Genomic DNA, 10,490 nt, shown 5'->3' with positions numbered 1-10,490 from the left:
AGGTCTTCATCTAGTACTATGAGCAAGTCTTCATAACTCAATAGAACACACTTGAATGAGATATTACTTTATAGAGATGCTTAAATGTGGTTCTTCAACATATTTCCAACTCTCAATGGATCTTATATAACTAGTTTGTTATTGAAGAGGTCCTTCATGAGGTTGGTTTCACCAAGGAAAATGAAAAAGATCCTAGCACTAATGTATTTCCTTATGAATTATATAAAACCTTTGGTATTTAATGGGGGAATATTATTATAAGGTTTACCTTGAATCTTTCCATTCCAATTCATTAAGGATTTTAACAAATAAAGACAATATTAAGTTCATACCTACTTAGTTGGCAATCTAGAAGATATCTACAATTGGAGTTTGATCACTTTGTTGAATGCCTCTAACAAGATCATTTCCAAAGAAATTGTCCCAAAGCTACACCATATTATTTCCCAAGTAGTTTTACCTAAGGAACAAACTAGTTTTATTGAATCTAGATATATTATTGATAATATTATTGCTACATGGGAATGGATGGGGTGGGTTAAAAATTCTAAAAAACCAACAATATTTCTTAAAATTAATTTTTGTAGAGCCTACGATTATGTTGAATGGCATTTTATCCTTGTCATGCTAAAAATAGAAGGATTTGGAATTTTTTGGCCATTAAGTCCATTTATCCTTTTTTTTTAATGTTTTTACTTGTATAACATCAATAGTCTTGATTAAGTAAAAACAAGTTTTTGAAAGGAACTCGAACCTTAATACATATAAGGAGAAAGATAAAGCATTAAAGCGGAAGAAAATGGTGCCTGATCACCCAAACAAAAAACAGTTCCCAACCAAAACAAAAAGGGAACTCAAAACACAGAAAGTCGCACAAAGACAAAAAAAGGATAGCAAAAGGACCGCACAAAGACACAGAGAGAGACAAAGATAACTAAATATTTTTCATAATATCTTTTGCATGAACCACCATCTGCTTCATGTTGTCCCTAGAGTTCTTCAATTCATCCAGCTCTCGTCCCTTGATATCACCCCGATTCCTGGTGTTGGCCCTAGTTCTCTTCTCATGACCCTTTTTATCCATCTGATCCTTGTTGCCCTCCTTGTCTTTGATGTTATCAAATCTGTTAATCAGAATATTCATATTATCCACAGAGGCCTTAAGAATCTGGAAATTTTGTTCGACAATCCTCTTCACAGTTAATTCCATCTTGTCGACTCTATTGACCAGGTTGTTCATGGTAGTTTCCAGCCCGTTCTCCTCTCTATTCCCTTCCATTTTCTTAACCTTCTTTTTTGTTTCAGTAATTTTACCGACCATGGCCTCAATAGCTTCAACATTGTTGATAGCAACCACTAATTCTTTAACATTTTCAGAAAGAGGCTTCTCGCCTATTGTAGCATTTTTGATAACATTAATATCATTCTTCAGGTTGCTGATATCTTTCACAATTTTGCTGATAGTTTCACAAAATCCCTTAATACTATCATTATCCCCGTTACAATCGCTAGGATTTCCCATTTTATTCTCTTGGCCCTCATTCTGCAATCCTTGAGTACTCATGTCCTCACCATGATCCACATCCGAAATCTTATCCTCCTCCTTACCCTTCATATTGTCATTTTTTTCCTCCTTTGCCTCCTCATTAGAAGCAATCAATATCTGCCTTTTTACCTTGTTAGTCCCCCTACGGGTATTCTTGTTCCTCTGGGTTTGTTCCTCAACATCAATAGTCACCTATCTGACTCCTTTGGGATATTAAGGTTTGTAGCATCCTAAAATTGCACCCTTTACAATTTTGACTGCATTTGGGGCCCTCGCCTTAGTGTTCTCATCCTTGCGCTTGATCTAGACCTGTTTATGCCTCCGTCATTCAATAAACTTCATATTTTCACTCTGTGCCTTGTTGGGACCCCTTACCTTGGCCCAATTTGGGGTAGGACCAGCGTGTAGTGCCTTAGTCCTCACTGGGACTAGGGCGCTACGCCTTGCTCCTCCCTAATTGGGACCCAATTCAAACCCTAGGCCTTGTGAGAGTTGAGAAACACAACACCACAGGAGCCTAAAGATCTTCTACAAGTTGAATAATCTGTTACAAGGAGAAGCAAGAAAGCAAAATAACTAAAAGCAAAAACACAGAAAAATATGCTCAAAAGATGAGAGCTCAATATTCACAAAATGTGTAATGTGATAATGATATTGATGCTCTGCAAAAAGGATTAGAAAATCTGTTTGATGGCAACACATACAAGAGCACAAGAAACAAACATTAGTGTTAGCAACAAAAGATTATCCTAAACAGGCATATCAAGAGAGATATTAAGCATGAAATAGAAAGCATATAAACATAGAATAAAATAGCTAATCAAGATGCTCATAGTTGTTCCTCTCTTGTTCCTCTCCTCTCCAAGTCCCAAATGAGTGTAGCTCTCAGCTTTTAGCACTAGCCATGGATGCCATATGGAGATTCAAGATGGTTGAATATGATAAGCAAATACTATGCAAGAGTAGATAGTGATGCTATGAAAAAGCTCTATGCTAATGCCAGTATAACAACAATACTCTAATGCTTCTTTTTTTTTTGCTTGAGGAGAAGGGTTCTATTTATAGAAGAAATGGGGAAATGAAGGGTTAAGATTGAATGGTTTAATCAAGGGCCAAGTTTGAAAGTTGGGGATCCATGTGCACAATTGGCACCAATAAAATGGTGACAAGTGTCAACATAGGATTGGGTTGAGAGAAGAGGTTGGAGGCATTAAAGGCCTGAGAAGACGTCATGGTTATCTAGAGGCTAAGGGTCAAGTCCAAATTAAGATTACCCACTGGATTAAGAGTTAATCCAAGGATAAACCTTTGTGCAAATGTTTAAGAGATAATCATGGTCAAAGCATTAATGGCCTGATGAGACCTTTGGGTTGGGTAGAGGTTGAGTCAAAACAAATGTTTTAACCATGTGGGAGGGTTTGAGGTAACCATTAATGGTTATTGGAGACTTTGGGGATTAAGTGGTTGAAGGTTGAAAGCCTTCAATGGTTATCAAAGACTTTGAGCCATTTAGTGGTTGAAGGTTGAAAGCCTTTAATGGTTATCAAAGACTTTGAGGGTTTGAGAAGTGACTTCCCTTTTGCTTAGGAATGTGACAAAGTTTAGAGAAGGGGTTAGGTTATTTAGAAGTGATTAGAAAATTCTAGAAGGGGTTTAGGCATGCAAGTGGATTTTGTAGGAAAATGCAAGTGGGAGAAATTTTGGTATTTTCAATTAAAATAAAATCATTTATTTCAATTAAATGGTGTAATTTGCATTTGGATAAATATTCAAATAAATATTAATTTATTTAAATGAGAAAAATGAAGATAAAGCATTAAAATGCTTGAAGACTTTGAGGGAAACCATTAAAGGCTTGAGGACTTTAAGGAAAACCATTAAAGTCTCAAGAAGACTATAGAAGGAAGCCATCAAGTTTGAAGACTTTAAAGCCATCAAGTTTGAATACTTTAAGGGAAACCATTAAAGGTTTCAAGTGGGTGAGGATAAATAGGATTTTAAATAAATAATTTATTTAAAATAGTTGTGCAACTTGCTTTTGTAGGAAAATACAAGTGGGTGGAGGATAAAGGTGATTTAAATAAATTATTTATTTAAAATAATTGTGCAACTTGCTTTTGTAGGAAAATACAAGTGGGTAGAGGATAAAGGTGATTTAAATAAATGTTAATTTATTTAAATGTGAGAGGTGAGATTTTGGGGGATTTAAATAAATATTAATTTATTTAAATGTGAGAGAAGATTTAATTAAACAAATATGATTTATTTATTTAATTAATGGTCTGAATTTGGTTAAGTGAATTAAATCAAATAAATTGAATAATTTATTTAATTAATAGGAGAAGAGGGTTAAGATGAAGTAATTAAATATTAATTTAATTAATTCATTAATTGATGGTTAAATAATCAAATAAATACTAAATATTCATTTAATTAAGTGGACAGATTTATGTGACTACAGATATAAGGAAAAGAAAAATAACCTCTAATAGGTCAAGAAACCCTAAAAGGGAAAACCTAGGCTTGCACATAATAATTAATAAAAGAATTAATTATTATGCACCTAATGTTAGCTTAAGTGTAAAAAGAGATAATAGGGAACTTAAAGAATTAAACAAATATTGTTTAATTAATCAAGTAAAGACCTGATTACTTTAATAGGCCCTATCTCAAATTTGAGCGAGAATTGCCTCTTCATGTTAGCCAATGTCGGAAAATTAATCAGTTTGACGACGGGCAAGTATATAAAGAGGTCTTCCCCTCTCATTTGAATATATAACAAGAAAACAAGACAAGGTGATAAGGAAAGGAGACTACATTCAAGCATTGAAGCATTGAAACATCCATCATCAAGCATCTCTAGAGGTCTTCAAGGCTGCATATTCCTCATTCATCAATTGTGGAGCAAATTTACATCATTCATTTGCAAGCATGTGTGTGTGTGTGTGTTAGGGTTTTGATATGTTCATGCTATTTCATAAACATATGCAATTACATTCAAGAAAAAAAGCACCATCATCATTCATTGCAGATCTAAAGGTATACCTTTCCGTAATTTTATTTCAAGCATTGACAATATTTCATTCAAGGTTGATTCCAAACTAGGGTTTGGCCAAAGGCAAGCCCCTATTCCCAACCATTTCCCCCTACTTTCTGTGTGTAGGAAACATATGTGCAAATGTACTTTTGGAAATAAGCTTCAGACACAGCTGAAAAAAACCATTTCGACACGCAAAAAATTCGAAGGACGAAGAGGCAACACCATGGTCCCTGCTTTTTCGGGGCATTTTTGCAGGCCAGATCTGAATCAACTCATGTTACTCAGATCCAAGTGTGAGATGAAATCTCAAACCTTTAGCTCATTATTTTCTCAGATTTGTCTTCAAATTCAACACTTTACCCTAAATCAGCATTTCAACTTACAAAAGAGAGAAAAACACATCATAATCAATCAGTCCCACAGTCCCTTCTTTTTTGGGGCATTTTTGCAGGCCATATCTGAATCAACTCATGTTACTCAGATCCAAGTGTGCGATGAAATCTCGAACCTTTAGCTCATTATTTTCTTAGATTTGTCTTCAAATTCAACACTTTACCCTAAATCAACATTTCAACTTACAAAAGAGAGAAAAACACATCATAATCAATTAGTCCACTTAGTATCTAATCCTTATATGATTTGTGATTGAATCTAGTGTAGTGGATTCCTCAACTCTTTTGAATGTAAAGGAACCCCCCCCCCCCCCCCCCCCACCAACAAAAAAAAAAAAAAAAAATTGGTTTGGTGATTTCTCCTTCTATGTTGCAAATTGCCAAATCAAATTTTCCCCTTTACATTTTGGTGAACCTACTCCTTACACCATCAGTTAGATGATTTTTATTTTCAGATCTGAGTGTATGCAATTTAAAATTCAAGTTTTCATTTACAAGTGTGATTTCATTGCAAATTTTAAGCATTTAGAGGTTCATTTCAATAAAACCCAAATTTTTAAATTCAGAATTGAGCTTGTGAGTTGCTTAATTTGGATTAATTATTTCAGATTTGAGTGTTCTTCAATTTAAAAATTCAAAATTTCATCTACAAGACAAATTTCACAGTTAAACTTTAAAATTAAGTGGTTAATTTCAAAAACCCTAATTTTAATTTTTTTCAAAATTGAGCTTGTCGGTTATTTAAATTTTGAATTTCCTTCTTCAAATTTGGTCGGTAATTTCAATTCAAATTGAAAATTGCAATCTTGGATCAAATCTCAATTTCAAATTTAAATTTTAAAATTAAGTGGTTAATTAAGCAAACCTTAATTCTTAAATTAATCTTGTGCATTTTCCAAATTTCAATCTTAGATCTAATTTAAAATTTAAAATTAAGAGTTCTTTTTACAAGGCCCTAATTTTAAATTTAATTTCTCGTTGATAACTTTAAATTTAAGTTTTAAAATTAAGAGGTTATTTAACAAATCCCTAATTTTGAATTAAAAATTTTATTGGGTAAATTCAAATCTTCTAGTGGGTAATTTTAAATTTAAATTAACAGGTTATTTTCAAAGCCCCAACTATAAATTTAAATTTCCTAGGAGGTTGGATAGTTTCTAAAAAAATGAATAATAATTGTAGTGTTATAAAATTGGGACCCTAGCAATGTTCGATTGTATTGGGGTCCTCACGCATGCGAACTCGAATCCTCTAGCTTGATTGGAGATCGAAGATTGCTCGACTTGTAGAAACAACTTATTTCTTGGCCTTTGCATCACCTCGTCTGCACTCTTCCTTGGAGAAAGGGGTAGGACAGGGGCATGGTGCCAATGTCCCCCCTTGGACAGGGGCTTGGCACCCTTGTCCTCCCAGGATAGGGGCGTGGCGCCCTTGTCCTTGCCCTATTTTGGGGCAGGACCCTTCCTAGGGTTGCATTGTTGGTTGTGCCTCGGGCGCGAAACTCCCTTGATGTCAGCCCGTGACGAAATTCAGATCCACCAACATGTATTTAAGGGGGTGTTTTCTCTCTCATTTGCATAAGTTCAATAGGTGGAAGTTGGACAAGACTGGAGTATGTACAAGTGATCAAGCATTCAAGAGCATTCAAGCATTCTTTTCCAACATTGAGCATTCTCAAGTCTCTCTTCAAGGCTAGGTGTTGCATTCAAGTCAAAGATTCAACCATTGAAGAGGAGATTGATTTCAACATTCAATTCCACACAAGCACTTCTATCAACATTGCTACTACAACCTCCCTTGAGGTGATTTACAATTCAGTCTTTCATTTACATCTTCTTGCAAGTACTCTCTTTCATTACTTGGTTAATTCCAAAACTGGGGTTTGACCTAAAGGCAAACCCCCAATCCCAACCCATTTTCCTCTCTTTTTTGTGTGTAGGTTGCAGGTGCGCAGTTGTACTTTTGGATTCAGGCTCCATTTGTAGAGGCAGAAAAACCCCTTTCGTTTCACGGATTTTTCGGAGGACCATGTACGTTCCCGCCACGGTTCGGGTAACTTTTCCTCAAATTCACAGGTCGACTTCGTCTCAACATTTTACTGCCAGATCCAGGTGCACAACTTCATCCCATATTCCAATCTCAAGTTGTAATCAATTCTTGGTCACTTTTGCACTACATAATTCAATCAATTTCCTTTCCAAATCAAACAAGAAAGAGGGGATCAACTTAGCATTCCCATTTCATTCAGAATTCAATCTACCATCTTTGTGTGGAGAGATTGAATCTAGTGAATTATCCTCTCCTCTTTCTAATGTAATGGTGAAAAGTGCTTGAATGGTAATCGATAACGAAACTCTCATCTCTCTTTGAGGAAAAGGGTAGTTTCCTTCTTGATTTATCATTCACCATTTTCCCACCATTACAATAACTTTTCTAAAATTTTGCAAATTCCAATTTCCAGATCTCAAACTTCAAATTCTCATTTTCAAATTTCATTTCACATTTTTCAAAATTTGAATCTAAAAAAATAAAATCAATCAAATTTGAATCTCATCAATTTACATAAATTAATTGGTTTTAATTATATAATCCTAATTTATTTCAATTTTCATCATGGAAATTAATGGATTTGATCTATTTTCTATTTCATATATAATTACATTATTTTTTTATGTACATTTATTGTAATCATGTGTCAGATAATGACTTCTTTCACTTCATGTTACTTCTTTTCATTCATAGCACTTGGACATATTGCATTCTCCGCATGTCCAAGTTGATTCCTTTTTATAAATTAGATCTTAAATATTTCATTTGTAGAACATGTTATTTTATGGTGATATTTCTAGTAAAATGCATTTCATATGTAGATCACCTCAAAGTGTTTGTAGATCCCAATCCTAGAGATGATAATGGAAAACCTAACATTTGTACCTCTCCTAGGGTATCTAATGTGAGTGAAGAAAGAGATAATACTCTTATCAATGATCTCTCTAATGGAGAGCAAGCATTGAAGAGAAACATTGCCCCATCTTCTTCTCATACACATACCCTTGCACAAGGGGGGCAAGACCAAAACATTGGTATTTCCATTTCTCTAGATCCTCCTTATTCTCCTAGAGCCTATCTTAAACATCAAAACATTTATAGAGAAGATGATGTCATGAATTTCATTCATGATCTCTCTCCCCATATAAAATTAAGTAAAGATGAGGCCTTAGATGATAAGAAGCTTCCTTCCCAATCTACCAAACAAGATGTGCATGATGAAAGAAAGGAAAATCCCCCTCTACAAGATATTACTTCTTCATCTACTAATCCTTTCATTCCTTCTAAACATCCTTACGCTACAAATTTCAAAGAAATTTATTATAATGTTCCTTTGCCTTCTCAATTAAAAGATTCTTATAGGAGTGGCTTTAACATAGAATCAAAACAAGGTTTTAGAGGACAAGGACTTGGAAAACTTGAACAAGGAATCTAAGTCCCTATAAACCCTCTTACACAAATTACCACAAAAGGCCTAGGAAATGATAATAAGCCTCCTATGGATGACCTCCTTAGGATTCAAGACTTCAAAAATCATCTTGCAATACAAGAAGACATTCGTGCCCACAAAAGTGCCTCTTCTTCAAAAACTCCTTTTTGTTCATTTCATCAAACCCATAATTACCGTGTTGATGATTGTCCTAATTTTCAAAATTCAATAAAAGAACTTATCGATAGTGGAAAAGTTAAAATCATGGATGACAATCCTTCTTCTTCTAATAACAACTCTTATCCTCAATCTCAAAAGAATAACACTACAACTATTAATGATCAAGAAAAATTGGCTACAAGGATCTTTTGGAAATTGAAGTATGACAAGAATATCATTTTTCCTTTTGTGGAGTTTAGAAATAAACATAAAGAAGGAATTGAATATTTTCCTTTTCATTATGGTGGTTCTCATTCTCTTGGAAAGTGTAAAGCATTTAAGGAATTTTTTCAAGAACAATACGATCGTGCTCTCTCTCTCTAGCTGGGATTTATGATATTGTTGCCTAAAGGATATCTCCTTGGTGTTGAAGGAAGGTATCCTTGTTTATAGCTTCATTAAGACATCAACATAGGGCTATGTTGACATCTTAAGGTGGGGGGGGTCTGTTTGTATCATATCATACTATAATTTTTGCATGTCTTAAACAGGGTGTTCATTCTCAGATTCAGAGTAAACAAACTCTTAAAGAGAGATGCTTCACACTCAAAACCAGAAGCAACATTTGATATATGTCTTAAACGGGGTTACACATCACCAAAAACAATAAAGTCTTACACGGGATGTCCTCGAAACTAGGCATGTATCTTCACCACTTGACAATTACATATTTGCACAAACAATTGCCCCTTGGAATTTGCATTTACATTACATGTCTTAAACAGGTTGAAGCACACTTGAAAACAACAAAATCTTAAATGGGATGCTATACACTTGAAACCAGACATCACTTGGACACATGCAAGAGGATGAGTAGAACTAGCTAAAAACAACTAGACTATTCCTACTCTCCTCCCCAACATGGATCACCTAGATAAAAACATCTAGGGGCGAGTAGTACATTTCCATTCTCATCATGGATCACCTAGATAAAAATATCTAGGGGTGAGTAGTCCATGTCCTTTCTCGTCATTCTTCTCATAGATCACCTCGATAAACATATCTAGCATGTATTCACACTCTCTCTTCTTCTTCTTATGAACTTGTAGCTTTGTTATTGATAGTTCATGGACGATGCTTGCTTTCCTCTTTTATGTGATCACTTGTGTTCATGAGATGGCATTTTTGAAGAATTATATTAGTTGTTGAGACATTTTGACATCGAGGTCTCTTTGAATAGTTGAATTGAGGTTTTGTTTGTTTTTGGTTCTTAGATTTTGTTGTGTGTCTTTTTGTGTCTTTTACCTTTGTTTGCCTTTTTGTTTGTCTTGTTTTGTGTGCCCTTGCATATGTTTGAGTGAGTTGAGATCCTAAGATTGGGGGCTTGGTTCCTTTAGATTAGCGATATCTTATACTCCTCGTGACTTTGCTCAACATTCCTCATCTTCTTTATCTACTTTACCATGAGTATTTGCATAAGATCGTACTCCCGTTAAAGTGGGGGCTAAATGTAGTGTACTAAAATTGCAATTTTGACCACATTTGGGGCCCTCGCCTTAGTGTTCTCATCCTTGCACTTGATCTGGACCTTTTTATGCCTTCGTCATGCAATAAACTTTATATTTTTACTTTGTGCCTTGTTTGGACCCCTTAACCTGGCCCAATTTGGGGTAAGACCAGGGTGTACTGCCTTGTTCCTCACTAGGACCAAGGTGCTACGCCCTGGTCCTCCCTAATTGGGGCCCAATTCAAATCCTACGCCCTATCTCAAATTTGAGCAAGAATTGCCTCTTCAAGTCGGCCTATGTTAGAGAATTAATAAGTTTGATGACAAGAAAGTATATAAGGAGGTATTCCCCTATCATTATATAACAT

Source organism: Cryptomeria japonica, chromosome 8, assembly GCF_030272615.1.
Source record: "Cryptomeria japonica chromosome 8, Sugi_1.0, whole genome shotgun sequence".
In the NCBI taxonomy this organism is placed as follows: domain Eukaryota; kingdom Viridiplantae; phylum Streptophyta; class Pinopsida; order Cupressales; family Cupressaceae; genus Cryptomeria; species Cryptomeria japonica.
This window is presented reverse-complemented; position numbering follows the sequence as displayed.